The sequence below is a fragment of the Odocoileus virginianus genome, chromosome 8 (assembly GCF_023699985.2).
Source record: "Odocoileus virginianus isolate 20LAN1187 ecotype Illinois chromosome 8, Ovbor_1.2, whole genome shotgun sequence".
NCBI classification, from domain to species: domain Eukaryota; kingdom Metazoa; phylum Chordata; class Mammalia; order Artiodactyla; family Cervidae; genus Odocoileus; species Odocoileus virginianus.
This window is the reverse complement of record NC_069681.1, coordinates 31,442,159-31,456,446: the sequence shown is the minus strand read 5'-3', so window position 1 is coordinate 31,456,446 and position 14,288 is coordinate 31,442,159.

Sequence of the window (14,288 nt, the reverse complement as noted above, 5' to 3'; positions counted from 1 at the left end):
TGAAATCAATCAAGCTGGTGGATTTGAGGTTATGGGCAAGGACATTTCACTCCAGTAAATGAAAAATGAATGGAAGAACACATAAAAACAGCTGAGATTTTGGGGGGAGTTATTGTTTTATTTTTAAGCCAAGTACAGATACTCTGTATCACAAGAACAGAAATAAATATAAAAGTTTGAGTTGAAGACACACATGAAAAGATTTCAGTCTCTAATCTCAAATAACCAGACATAACGGCTGTTTTTAACATTTAAAGCTTTTCTGATGAACATACAGGGACCTAGATATTTGAAATCCCATGTGCTTTCCTCCCACCCCTCACCCCCTGCAAGGTCCTTAGAGATTAGAATAAAGTCTGAAGTAATTAAAGTCAGTGCAAGAAGAGCAAAATATTAGGATTTTGTACCACGTAACGACTAGTGGTCATAACCCTTCTGGGTTCTCGGTGATGTTTGCTGGGCTAGTTCTGTGCCCTGGGAGAACTATCGCCCAGCCCTTTCTACTTCGCTGAAGCTCTCAGTCTATCCATGGTTGAGTAGAGCCAAAAAGCCGACTTCCTAGGACTCTGACCTTAAGCCAGGATGCAAGTGTACTCCCAATAGGCTTTTTTGGTATGTGAGGTTCATGGGGTCAGCTCTTCAGAAGTACCAGTATTTACATGCCCTTTGTTGTTTTCACAGCCTGTTAACATACAAGAAATCAACTAATTCTCAGGGGCCATTCTAGCAGTCTCTGTAAAATCAGTCTCCCCACCGTAAGGGGGCCCAGGCTGCCAGGGGTGTGGTCCCTGCCCCAAAGCCACACAGCTGCAGGGGGGCTCAGGGTTGCGTCCAGAACCCCTGAGATTTTTTGTTGTTGTTGTTTTGTTTGTTTACCATAACCCTGCCTTCATGTATTTAAAGCAGTCATTTTCACACTCTTTTGTAAGTCAGTGAAGTCATTTATTTCCAAGTGAGATCCACACCCAGACAGGTAAGCAAATGCACGCACGTGTTTAAGGTGATGCTTAAGCAGAGCTGGAAGGAGGTGAAGGAACAGCCGCTCCAGGACCTTCCCCCAGGAGGCCACTGGTCCTCGGGAGGAAACCAAGGCCAGTGAGCTTGGAGCGGGCCGAGCTGGGGAGACCGAGAAGATCGGGGGTCGGAGAGGCTGGCGGGGCTGGATTGCGTGGGACCTTCGTGGCAGGCCGGGGTCTCGGGAAGCAGGCCCGGAGGTGGCGTAAAGCGGGCAGGTCATTTTCCGGGACGGGATGAAGACATGTGGAAGGAGCAGAAGGAAGCAGGGCAGAAGCAGAGGTCAAGCTGCCGTGCAGGCCCGCCCACAGCCCCAGCCATTCCCCCCGACTCCCTGGGGCCTCTGGACCTGGGGACTGTCCCCGGATGTGGGCGCCCTGGAAGGCTGTGGTTCGGGGAGGTGACTGTGGGGTAAGGCGATGCTGGAGGGCCCGAGACGTTGCCAGCCCAGGGCCTCTGCCAGCAGCGCTGCTGCCAGGCGATGAGTCGCTGTGAGAGGTCGGGCAGCATGTCGGGGCGGCCGCCACCCCAAGGCCACCGCAGAAGCTGGGCTTCTCCTCTGGGGCCGTGGGGGGTCGGGGGTGGTTTGGAGTAGAGTGAAACAGTCAGCCCTCCGTGTAAGGACCACTCTGGCTGATCACTAGAGTGATCACCGGAAACTAGAGTTTCTAGATCGCTGAGCACGACACAGGGGCCCGCGGGGAGGCAACAGGGTCCTGGCGCGAGAGGGCGGCCGCCCGCTCACAGGGGGACTGTACCCGGAGGTGGCGAGAGCGGTCATTTCTGGAGGGGTCTGGAGAGAATCCTCCTGCGATGCAGGAGACGCAGGTTTGATCCCTGGGTTGGGAAGATCCCCTGGAGGAGGATGTGGCAACCCACTCCAGTATTCTTGCCTGGAGAATCTCACGCACAGAGCAGCCTGGTGGGCTACAGTCCATGGGGTTGCAGAGTCAGACACAACTGAGCGACTGAGCACCTGCTGGATGCTGAAGCCTGCCGGCCTTCTCCCCGCGCTGGATGGGATGCGATGCTGGATAGGATGCGATGCCGGCTCTGGCATCTTTGGTCGGGGTTGGTGGACAGAATGTCCGAGCTGTGAGCTGGGAGGTGGCTTGTGATGCTCACGAGGAGAATGACAGTGAACCCAGGGTGAAACAAGGACCCAGCCCTGAAGTGGCTGGGCCGAAATCAGACACAGCTGCATCTGGGATAGGTTTTTTAAGGTTCTGTCCTCCTTCCTCCCGATTGTATGAGGATCTGTTGACTCCGAAAGAATTTGTTGCCACTGTGGCCTTTGCACTGGTCAGCAGAGTTCCAAGGTTCCTAGAAGCTGTCTCAGAGGCTTCCAGGAAGGTTTTAGGTGCCACAGCATGAATCTTGGGGTAGCAGGTGAAAAAAATGGTTCTTCTGCTCAAAAAAATGTTTGTATATCACTGCTAAGCTATTTTTAGATAGAATGGATAAAGTGTCCTTTCAAAGACTGTTAGAACCCAACCTACCATATGGGCCCCTAACAGTTCTTTTTTCTCTTAAGTGTCTATCTGTCAAACACAATGCTCAATATCCATTGTTTTATTCTGTTTATAGCACTCACTTGCAAATTTTAACACCCACCCACACACCCTGTCGCTCTTGCCTCCGTTCTGCGTGTTTGTCTACTTTTATCTTTTTGCTGTCGTTTCTCCACACTTTTCTAGATTCAATTTTATAATAATTGAATTCCAAAAGATGTAATTTGAGTAGGTTTTTTTTTCTATCTTACAGGTTTTTTTTTTTTTTCTGTCTAGGAATTGATTTGTTAATTTTAATCCAAGGGAGTTTACTGTGAATTTTGCCTTTACTTCCCTTTGTTCTGTTTTTCTCTCTCCTTTTTGACATGTTAAACTATGTTACTTAAAACCTTTAGCCTAATGCTTGCAGTAACTTTCTGGGTTTCTAATAGGAGGAAAATGCTGTCAAGGTTTTAACAGAGGTTATCAGAGAATCATTATTGCTTCACAGCAGACATACTAGCTTGCTGGTAGTACTCTGCAGCTTGAAATTTCTGTTATATGCATGTAACCAGAAAAGTTCTTGTCCCCATACTGCACCAGCCGACTTTAGGAAACTAAATAGTGTACTCAACTCTCTGTCTCAGAATTTACTGATCCACCTTATTTCATTTGTACTAATTTTTGTCCACCAGGATTCCTAAAACATTGGTTTTCATTTTGTATTAATATTTTGTTCTCTTTTGTGGATAAAGTATTGTGGTGTTGGGTAACTTCCTAAGAGAGCTGGAGCCACAGCAGAAAGAAAAAAGATGAGGAAACAGAACAGAATGGAATGTTCCTTTTTTCCCTCTTTAAATCCTCAGATTCCAGGAGCTTGGTGTTCTCTCTGAATATCTGGCCTCTACAGAGACCATGTCCAACTTGCTTTAAGCAACACAGATAAGTAATTTCTGAATAGCCTTTGGTAGTAAAGTATGTCCACTGGGTAAGATTTTGATACAAGGAAAGATTTACATGTAGTAATTTTGAAAACAATCTGGGGAACTCGGGTTCTAGATATAAAATAATTAAAGTCAAATTGAAGTAGACAAGTAAGCTTAATGATAAGTTTGGAAGAAAATTAATTATACTGTGCCTCTTTTCTTAACTCCATTTTAACTTAGTTCCTAAGTTAAAATCTACATGTGGAAGAAGTAAAAAATTGCCAAACATGTACATTTTTTCCCCACCAAATTATAAGGCAATAGTAAACAAAACTGGGGGTGCAGCAGGTAAATGCTTTCACAAGATGTAGGGGGCATGGGCAAAGTGAAGCATAAAAGTCATAAACACTCTGAGTGTTTCTGAGTGGACTCAGCTCCCTGTGTCTTTATGGAGGCCGGAAGCAGTTCCCAAGTGATCTCCTCGTCTTGGTTTTGGCGTTTTGGAGTTTGTGATGTGAACTCAAGTCTAGAATACCTACCTGCAAGTCCAGTGTCAGCATGTGCCCTGCTTCCAAGTTTCGTACATAATCCAAGGCAGTGTTCAGTATGCTGCTGTGGTCGTCTTAATGGGGCAGTGTGTCTTAGGGGCCTTGGTTAGCATCGGTTAGTTCTGTGGGCATATTAACTCCTTTTCCTAAGAGTTCCTGGGCTGGCCATCAGTGTTTCCTCGGCCTGCGTGTAGCTGTGTTATGGCTAGATTGCTGTGCCCACCCCACTGACTGCCTGTGCTATTGAACTAACCTTTGGCCTCTATCATCAGCAGTGCTTATACCGGGAAGGCTCAAAGGCAGGAATTTTTTTTCTTAATTCTCTCAATTTCTTTGTTTCTAAGGCAGTTGTCTTTCCTTGAAATCCAGTCAAGTTTTAGAATTGGTGCTCAACCATCAAGGAACTTAAAAGCATCACTAAAAATGAAAACAGATGTCCAGGTCAATTTTTTGATAAATGGGTTAATGGGGGGAAAAAAGGAAAATGTTGGCTATCTGCTGCTAATTGCTAACATTTTACCATAACAAAATATATTGTTAGGCTTTCTAAACAAAAACACAAGCTGAGTAAGATTAAAATAAGGCATATAAAAATATTTTGGGGCTAGGTGTTATTTCATAATGTCAGAAATACAGGACACAAGGCATCTGAAAACTTTTATTTGGCAAGTGCTAGATTTTGTAGCTTAGGTTTTTGAAAATTTCCTATTTTCTTTGTCCACAGTCTGTATGTCTGTACACTTCTCTGTTTTGATTTTAAATTTTCAGCTCCTTACCTTCATGGGTTTTTTTCCTTTAGTGTCGTGATTTAATTTGGATTTCTTATCTCTTTCTGTGTTTCCTTTGTTGGAAGAGTATAAATCATAATGGCAATGGTTGTCTGTTTGTCCCAAACCATCATAAATAAGCCCAAAGAACAGGCCATAAAAATGTAAGAAATTCGTAGATTAAAAAACATGAGCAATGTTTTTTTGTACCCACCTGGTGTTCTGAGGTAAAAGTACAGTTTGCAACTAGTAAATTATTAACAGTTTTCTACCAAGGATTTCCTTCTTCCTTAGGGTCTCTATGACTAATACATAGTCAATTTAAGAATTAGAAAGGTGTCAAACATGATAAACACATTTTATAATCATGTATTCAAAAGAGAAATTGGGAATAATGAATATGATTATAATTAGTTGGAATAATTATGCAATTATTCTAATAAATATAATATATATTAATAATAAAAATGTGCAGATTCTTATAGTGAGGGGAGGAAAATGCTAGAGCTTTTGGAGGCTCAGATTTCATATATTTTTGAAGGTAATTCAAGGAGGCTTAAAGGCAATTATAAGAATGCAAAACTTTTACTTTCCTGATATTTTTTCTTCTCTAGATAGCCATCTAATGGCTGTCATTCATTCACTCATTTATTCATTCATTTATTCAGTATTTATGGAAATCCCATAATATGCCAAGCAGGGGCTGGAGACACATAGTGAACAAGGTAGACGGCCAGCCCTCCTGGAAGCTTCAGGTTTGGTGCAGACGGGCAGATACCCCGGTCCATGCTTGGCGGGAAGCAGACACACTTTCAGAGCAGTGCCAGGTGTGCGGATAGGAGGAGGGCCGATCGACCACCAGGGCATCAGGGAGGGCTTCCTGGAAAATAACTTGCAGCTGGGAAAGGAGTTGGAGGCAGGGGGGCTTTCTGGGCTGCTGAGAGTGACCCCTTTGAACTACTTGCTGGAAAAATTGTAGCTTCGAGTAACCCGTGTTGAAACAACTCCATTTATGGAAGCCTCATGCTTTGGGCTCTGATTTTAGATATTTTAGGTAGAGCCTCGCATTGATTACCTCTAATAAATACCCTGGTGGTATCAGCCCATTTTACACAAGAGGAAACTGAGGCTCACTGAGGGTGAGCCATCTCTCCGAGGGTACCCACCTGTGTCTGGTTGGGGTGGGAACCTTGGTCTCTAAGGCACCGAAGTTTGTGCTCCTTTTGGGCATTGCCCTGTGTTCATGTTTCATTCTGAGATGGGCACAGGAATCCTGAATTTGACTTTTAATCTAGCTGGTTTGGAGCAATCTAGTTTATTGCATATTGCCTTTATCTGCCTCCTGAGCAACTTGGTGTAAGTGGGGTACTGTTGAGATGTATCTGCATTGTGGACTGCTTTTCACAGTCCCTCACAAAGAATGAGTTTACAAATGTATGTGCATATACCCAGCAAAGGCTTACATTTTTCTTTACAAGGATTATTGTACAAATGTTAGATCAATTAATTTACAGATGGGTAGTGATTTTTTTAATTTTTAAAAAATTTATTTATTTATTTTAATTGTAGGCTAATTACTTTACAGTATTGTAGTGGTTTTCCCCATACGCTGACATGAATCAGCCACGGGTGCATATGTGTCCCCCCATCCTGAACCCGCTTCCCACCTCCCTCCCCATCCCATCCCTCTGGGTCATCCCAGTGCACCAGCCCTGAGCACCCTGTCTGATGCATCGAACTTGGACTGGTAATGTTTCACATAAGGCAATAGACATGTTTCAACGCTAGTCTCTCAAATCATCCCACCCTCGCCTTCTCCCACAGCGTCCAAGAGTTCGTTCTTTATCTGCGTCCCTTTTGCTATCTTGCATATAGGGTCATTGTTACCATCTTCCTAAATTCCATATATATGCGTTAACATACTGTCTTGGTGTTTTTCTTTCTGACAAAAACAGCTCAGAGGGACTGAAGGGAAGGCAGTGAGTGCCCTCGGATGACTCCTGGCGGGGAAGGGCCAAGGGGGCGGGGCTGAACTTTAGAGCATCACCCGATCTGTCAGTGACGCGGGTGTTTACAGGCTGTCACTGGCGGGGGTGGGGGTGCAGAATGGGGGAGTCACTGCTGACCCAGCCTCACTGCATCAGCACCAGGGGCGCCCGGGGTGAGGCGCGCACACAGCTTCCCGGAAAGCACCTTTCCGCAGTCTTCCCAGGCAGCGTGGCTTCTGCAGCCCAAGCAGAGGGCACGGGGCCATGCCGGGGAGACTGGATGGACATCAAAGTGCCTGGCTAAGTGGAAACGGCCTCGGTTGTCCATCGGCCTGCAGTTCACCCGATGCTAGGCCCTGAGGTTTCCGGGAGGGCGACCCTGCCGAGGAAGCAAGCCCCGCATCTGGCTGGAGGCCTGGACTGGTGATGGGACGTAGGGAGATGCAGACGGGGCGGGGGTGGGGACGCTGCTTCGGTGACGCCCGCGGAAGGCAGCTGTCAGGGGCTGTCCCTGAGGACCCTGCCCGTCGCTGATGGACACAGAATGTTCCAGAAAACAGAGGAGGGAGAAGGCTGTATCTAAACTTCCGGCAGGACTTAGCTTCTCTGGGCGGTGACAACTTCAAAGGCGGGATGGTCGGAGCGGAAACTCTAGGGAGAAAAAGGTTATGGATGAAGAGGAATCGCAGGACAAGTTCCTCTCCCGCTCTCTGTTTATTGCATCCATTGCTGGTGGTGTGTGCACTGACCAGCAGGTACTGAAGACCACTGACCTACTCAGCAAGTGCCTGAGTATGGAGACTGACAGATGCAAGAAGGGGAAGCCAGAGCATCTGGGGACACTTCAGCTCGAATGCCGATAAAATCCACCTCAGATACAAAGCGTGCATTGATGCTACCTTTTGCTTCTACCAACCAGGTGAAAAGCTAAGGATTTGGGTACCATTAAAACTCCAGGTAGTGAATCCGAGGCTGACAGTACCAAAGGCTGCCACTGGGGGGCCCCAGTGATCTGTACAATGAACTTTTCCCACCTGAATAAATAAGTGAAAATAAAAGAAATGATTTAAACGAGTGAATTGAATTATGAAAGATTATATGCAAATGCACCCAAAGCGGTAAGGGGTAAATACAGCACAGTGTAATGTGATAAATATGTGGAGCCGGCTGCCTTCATTAGGGATTGTTTAAATTCCACCCCCGCCTCAGCGCCCTGCACACAAAAAGAAAGAAACTCTCCAGGAAAAGGGAAAACAAGGGGTGTTTTCCAGTTCTCTGAACACTATACACGTGTCCACGGCTGCGTGTGCGCTTGTGTACGTGTGTGAGTGGGGAGAGGAGGGGAGAGAAAAGTGTAAATATTGATCACACTTTCTTGTGACACTGTGCTGTGCCAAGCGGCTTCAGTTTGTCTGACTTTCTTTGACTCCACAGACTGTAGCCCGCCAGGCTCCTCTGTCCATAGGATTCTCCAGGCAAGAATACTGCAGTGGGTTGCCTTGCCCTCCTCCAGGGGATCTTCCCGACCCAGGGATTGAACCCACATCTCTTACATCTCCTGCATTGGCAGGCGTGTTCTTTACCACTAGCGCCACCTGGGAAGCCACTCTTGTGACCCAGTGGTTCTCCAAGCTGAGCCTGGCTCAGAGTCACCTGCAGCGCTTGTTAAATACAACTAGCTGGGTCCCCAGGCCGATTCAGCAGATCTCATTCAGCAGATCTGGGTGGCCTGAGAATTTGCATTTCTGACAGGTTCCTTGGCCCGGGGATCACACTTTGAGAACCACCGTTGTCATTCATGACACTTCAACCTTGGGAGTTAACCACTTGAAACTAGGGCATTTGGGCAAATAAAGGTGATGCCGCCTTCTAACTGTTCCACTGTGTCCCTATATCCACATCTTAAAGTGCACTGTCTTCTTCCAATGAACACGCCTCCCCCATGTGACCATCCCTGAAACGCCTACCTACATTCCTGTAGGCTCCATCCTTTCTAAGTGGTTGGGAAGGCAACTTCATTAGCAAAACAGAGACATCACTTTGCCGACAAAGGTCCGTATAGCCAAAGCTGTGGTTCTTCCAGCAGTCATGTACAGATGTGAGAGTTAGAACATAAAGAAGGCTGAGCACCAAAGAATTGATGCTGTGGAACTGTGGTGTTGGAGAAGACTCTTGAAAGTCTCTGGGACTGCAAGGAGATCAAACCAGTCAATCCTAAAGGAAATCAGTCCTGAATATTCATTGGAAGGACTGATGCTGAAGCTGAAACTCCAGTACTTTGGCCACCTGATATGAAGAGCCAACTCACTGGAAAAGACCCTGATGCTGGGAAAGACTGAAGGCAGGAGGAGAAGGGGATGACAGAGGATGAGATGGTTAGATAGCATCACTGGCTCAATGGACATGCATTTGAGCAAACTCTGGAAGATGGTGGAAGACAGAGGAGCCTGGTGTGCTCCATGGGGTCCCAAGGAGTAGGACTCTTTGTGACTGAACAGCAACAAAAATGATACACTATAGCCTTTTTGCTTGTTTAACGTTCTTTTATGTTGATGTGCCATTTATGTTCATCTTGAGTCGGCCTTGTTAAGCCCAATTATAAATAGTCTATGAAATGAAGAGGGGGGAAGAAAAACTGTCCTGAGATTATTTCACAATCAAATCTAAAGGGATATTTCTTGAAACTCTAGCTTGGGGACTGTGAATACAAAATGCTTGTAAGCTATTAAAGAACAGACGGTGACACTTTAATTTTATTGCTATGGTGTGAATAGCTCCACATTCAAATGAGCTTTTAATTAAAATATGTGTGGCTGCTCCTAGTACTAGAGATTCAACTCCCAAGTCTTGTCCCACCTTTAGAGGGGAAGTTCTGCCACACACAAGAGTGACAGCGTTTGGGGCAAGATCTGTGGTGGTGCAGAGGACTTTGTCAGGCTTGAAGTGGCAGAGTCCTTGGTTTCATCGCTGTAGAAGCACCCCATCACTGGGAAAGCACCCCATTTGTCACCTACGTTCATCACCTGCCCAATAATTAGATGGTATTGCCCAAACTCTTTGGTCCCAAAGACCAATTTTGTGGGAGATGAGTTTTTCTGCGGTAGGGGGCAGATGTGGGGAATGGTTTACAGATGATTCAAGTGCATTGCATTTATTGTGCACTTTATTTTATTATTATTACATCAACTCCACCTTGGATCATCAGGCGTTAGGTCCCAGAGGTTGGGGGCTCCTGAGCTTGAAGATGTTGGCATTGGTGACATTTTTTTTAGCCACAAGTGAATTTCTCTGGCATTGGGGTGTAGTATTTTTTCTCTTTTCACACTTGTGATGAGTCAGAGCCACATTCTCCCAGGAAACTGGCATAGTCATACTTTTAACTGGATGAAATCTATGAATTAATTTGAAAAAACTGGAATTCCTCAGCCTATTTTATAAAAAATAATGAAAAAATAGAAGTAATCAGAATATTCTGAAAGTGGGGTTGGAGGCAAGTGCTTGTTTGCTGTTTCCTGGTATGAATGCCCCAGCATCATGGTGAAATCCCCTGACTCAGGGCGGTGGTTCCCAAGCCTGGCTGATGAACAGAACCGTTAGAGAAAATAGGGTTTCCCTGGTCCTATCTTTACCCGTGAGTTAGAAGCCTCAGGGGCTGGTGGGGTGCATTTTGGTGCAGGAATATGTATTTTTAAAAATCTCCCCACAAGATCCTGTTAATTAGTCATTTGGGGGGAATCCCATGGCCAGAATAGCCTGGTGGGCTACAATCCAAGGGGGCGCAAGAGTCAGACATGACTTAGCGGCTAAACCGCCGCCGCTGGTCTGCTGTGTGTGGCGACTCACCTTTCGTGCCTTCTCTTGCACCCCATGGCTTGCCAGTGACGGAATCCCTGGTGAGTTCCGAGTTTTCTCATTGCATGTAATTGCTAAACAGAGAACTTTCCACTTGAAAGCCTCCAACTATATTGAAACCAACTTCAGATATGTCCTAGAATACATTTTCCCCAGAGCTCAGTCAGTTCACATTAATTAATTGTTTGGGGAGGAACGAAAACATACTTTCTCACCTTGGCACTGGAGTATTAATTGATTAATCAATAGAAATTGGAATATTACCATGTTCAACACCTACCAAGTCCTTTGCTCAATGAGCCACAAAATCACCATTTTCCAAGAGCCCAAGAAGCTCTGCCTCCTAGAACAGCGTGCGTGGGTGCTAAGTCGCTTCAGTCTTGTCCGACTCTTTGTGACCCCATGGACTATATAACCCACCAGGTTCCTCTGTCCTTGGGATTCTCCAGACAAGAATACTGGAGTGGGTTGCTGCCTTTCCCAAAGCAGTGAAAAAGAAGACTCAGCAGGGGCAAGATGTGCTGAGAAAAGGGAAACACGGAGAATGACTCACGGGCTCCAAGCGAGGGCACACACTCATGTTGTTTGTGCTTTTAGCAGCGTTTATTATTTCCTTGTTTTGTGTCAATATATGGGGTGGAGGGAAAAACCCCTGACAACAATGCCTAACATCATAAGAAAATAACATGACACAAAAGGTATGTAATGTGTAAAGGTTTCACCAGATGTCTCTGCGTTCTTTCTTATGACTGCATGTGAACCCACAGATTTTAAACACGAGATATGTGTGTTCAGATACACACAAAACTTTTTTGTCCTTCCCTTTCCCCACCCACCTTCCCGTGTTTGTGGATGTCTAGGATGCAACAGAAAATCTTCAAACAGAGCAAAGCCTGGGGTGCAGCGGCAACTGAAGGACTCTGAGCTGTCTAATAATCACAGTATCCCCCCTCTTCAAGGGTTTCTTTGAGTCAGGGACTTTGCTAAGCTCCCTATCTTCACTTGGAAGTTCGCGTGGTTCCAGTGGTAAAGCATCCAGCTGCTAAAGCAGGAGATGCGGGTTTGATCCCAGGGTCAGGAAGATCCCCTGGAGAAGAAAGTGGCAACCCACTCCAGTATTCTTGCCTGGGAAATCCCATGGACAGAGGAGCCTGGTGGGGTGCAGTCCATGGGGTTGCAAAGAGTTGGACATGACTTAGCGACTGAGCATGCATGCTATATTCGTTATCTCGTTTAATTTCTTTATGATAGTCTCATAGCTAAATAGTATTATCCCATTTTACAGATGAGGAAATTAAAGCTTAGTGAGATTAAAAGGCTTGCCTGGGTCACAACGGTCTATATATAGTGGAGTACAGTTTGAACTTAAGTCAAACATAAAAGTCCATGCTTTCTTGGCTTTACCTACTGTACCATCTGTAAGATAATGGAAATTGTACCTGCTGGTATTTTTGTCTGATTCAGCTTTTTTAGAAGAAACTATTGACTGCAGAAATAATTCAGAATTCTCATGCAAAAAAATTTTTTTTAAAGAACTAAGCAACCACACAGACTATTAGGAACCCAGAATTTCAAGCTACCTTTGAGGTTAGGAGTCTGACCTCTTGTTTAGTATGAAGTCATCTTCTGACAGCGCAGTATATTCTAATTTTGAAAAAGTACTTGCTTATATGGAACTGAAATCTGCTTGCCTCTTAGATCCAACAGAAAATAAACCTTGTCTACACAAAACAAGCCTTTTCTCTGACATTGCAACGAGAGAAGTATAAAACAGTCTGTCCTTTTCAAGCCAGACGTCTCCGATTCTTTTTCAACGGTATGTCATTTGACGTTACGTTGGGAATCTTGATTGCTTTCCTTGGAGATACTCCAGTTACTCAATCTCTCCTCTTAAATTGTGGTCTTCAAAGTGAGCCCATGCTGCAGGGCTGCTCTGACCTAGACGGAGAGCGCGGTTTCTGAACGTGATACTTCGACAGTGGGATGCAGGCAGTGGCTGTACTTTATAGATACGGACGGAATCAAGATGTTGTGCTTCTGGTAATCCGACTGTAGATTTCAGGCCTGCAGGAAATGTTCTAGTGAAATGCACTGCTGTGCATGTCTGGGTCCACCCAGGGAGACCGAGGGATTTCCTCTGGAAATTCCTACCCTCTATAAACTCAGAATTATTTGCTTTGCAAGATCAGAGTCCAGGGCTTCCCTTTTGTTAACTGATGAAATTACTCAGATGCCTGCTGGGGTGAGGTAATAGGTAAGAGGGATCAGTCATCCACTTGGAGGAGATGGGAAATTGTAAGCAACTACCTGAACTTGGCTCCCAGCTGAAGGGTCAAGAAAGAATATGATTTTTGTATTTGACATTAAACATTTTTCATATGTACGTGGACTCATTTAGGGAGTTTGAAAGCCACATTCAATATTGTCTTAAAACCACTAATGATTTCTTCAGAAAGCTCAAGTTAAGTCATAACAATAAACCTGCTTTGGAACATTCCCTGTTAAAAGAAATCCTATTTACCATTCAGCACAGCCCAATCATTTCAAAATAGCATTGAGCCAAAGACAGCTCTGTTGACCACTAGAGTTGGCATATTTAGTCCACTTTTAAATGGAGTTGAATTCCTAGGTCTGTTTATATTTTACTATTGAAACTGACATGAACCACAATATTGGTGTCAAAATTATACTTCTCAGTTTAATAAAGATTAAGAACTGGTATTCTCCAGTCTTTAGGGTTATCAGAAGAATAGTGTATTAGTCTTAGGGTTGTTCTGCTCTTTGAGAACTCCAGAGGTTTGCTTGGTCTTGAAAAAGTGGAGGGTTTTTGGTCTAGGGCAGCTGATATTGTTATACTGAAGCACACAGTGCTTTTTCATTGTCTGTTGTTGTTCAGTCGCTAAGTCATGTCTGACTCTTTGTGACCCCAAGGATTGCAGTATGCCAGGCTTCCCTGTCCTTCACTGTCTCCTGGAGTTTGCTCAGACTCATGTGCATTGAGTTGGTGATGCCATCCAACCATCTTATCTTCTGTCACCCTCTTCTCCTCCTGCCCTCAATCTTTCCCAGCATCAGGATCTTTTCCAATGAGTTGGCTCTTCGTATCAGGTGGCCAAAGTATTGGAGCTTCAGCTTCAAAATCAGTCCTTCCAGTGAATATTCAGGATTGATTGCCTTTAGGGCTGACTGGTTTGGTCTCCTTGCTGTCTAAGGAACTCTCAAGAGTCTTCTCCATCACCACAGTTTGAAAGCATCCATTTTTCAGGGCTCAGCCTCCTTTGTGGTCCAGCTCTTACATCTGTTCGTGACTACTGGAAATCTATGGGGCTCTGCCTCTCCCGATGGATTCCGGAAGTGACCACAGCTCCCAGGGAGTCACGGAAGCCCTCACCTGGGAGGTCTGTGCTCTGTGTCTGGTGCTTTACAGACTTCTCTCGTGGCCATGTTTCTATTGACAATGGAGCTTTCATGCAGCACCGAGGTCCTTCCAATGTCATTGGGAAAAATCTTTTATTTTCTAAATTTAATTCCTTCTAGAGAAATGATTTCTGTTGATAGATCACCTTACCATATGATCTTGTTTTAAACTATTTCAAGGGAGTTCCTTGGTGATCCAGTGGTGAAGGCTCTGCCTTCCAACGGGGGGTATGGGTTTGATCCCTGGCTGGGAAACTGACATCCTGCATGCTGTGCTGAGTAGTAA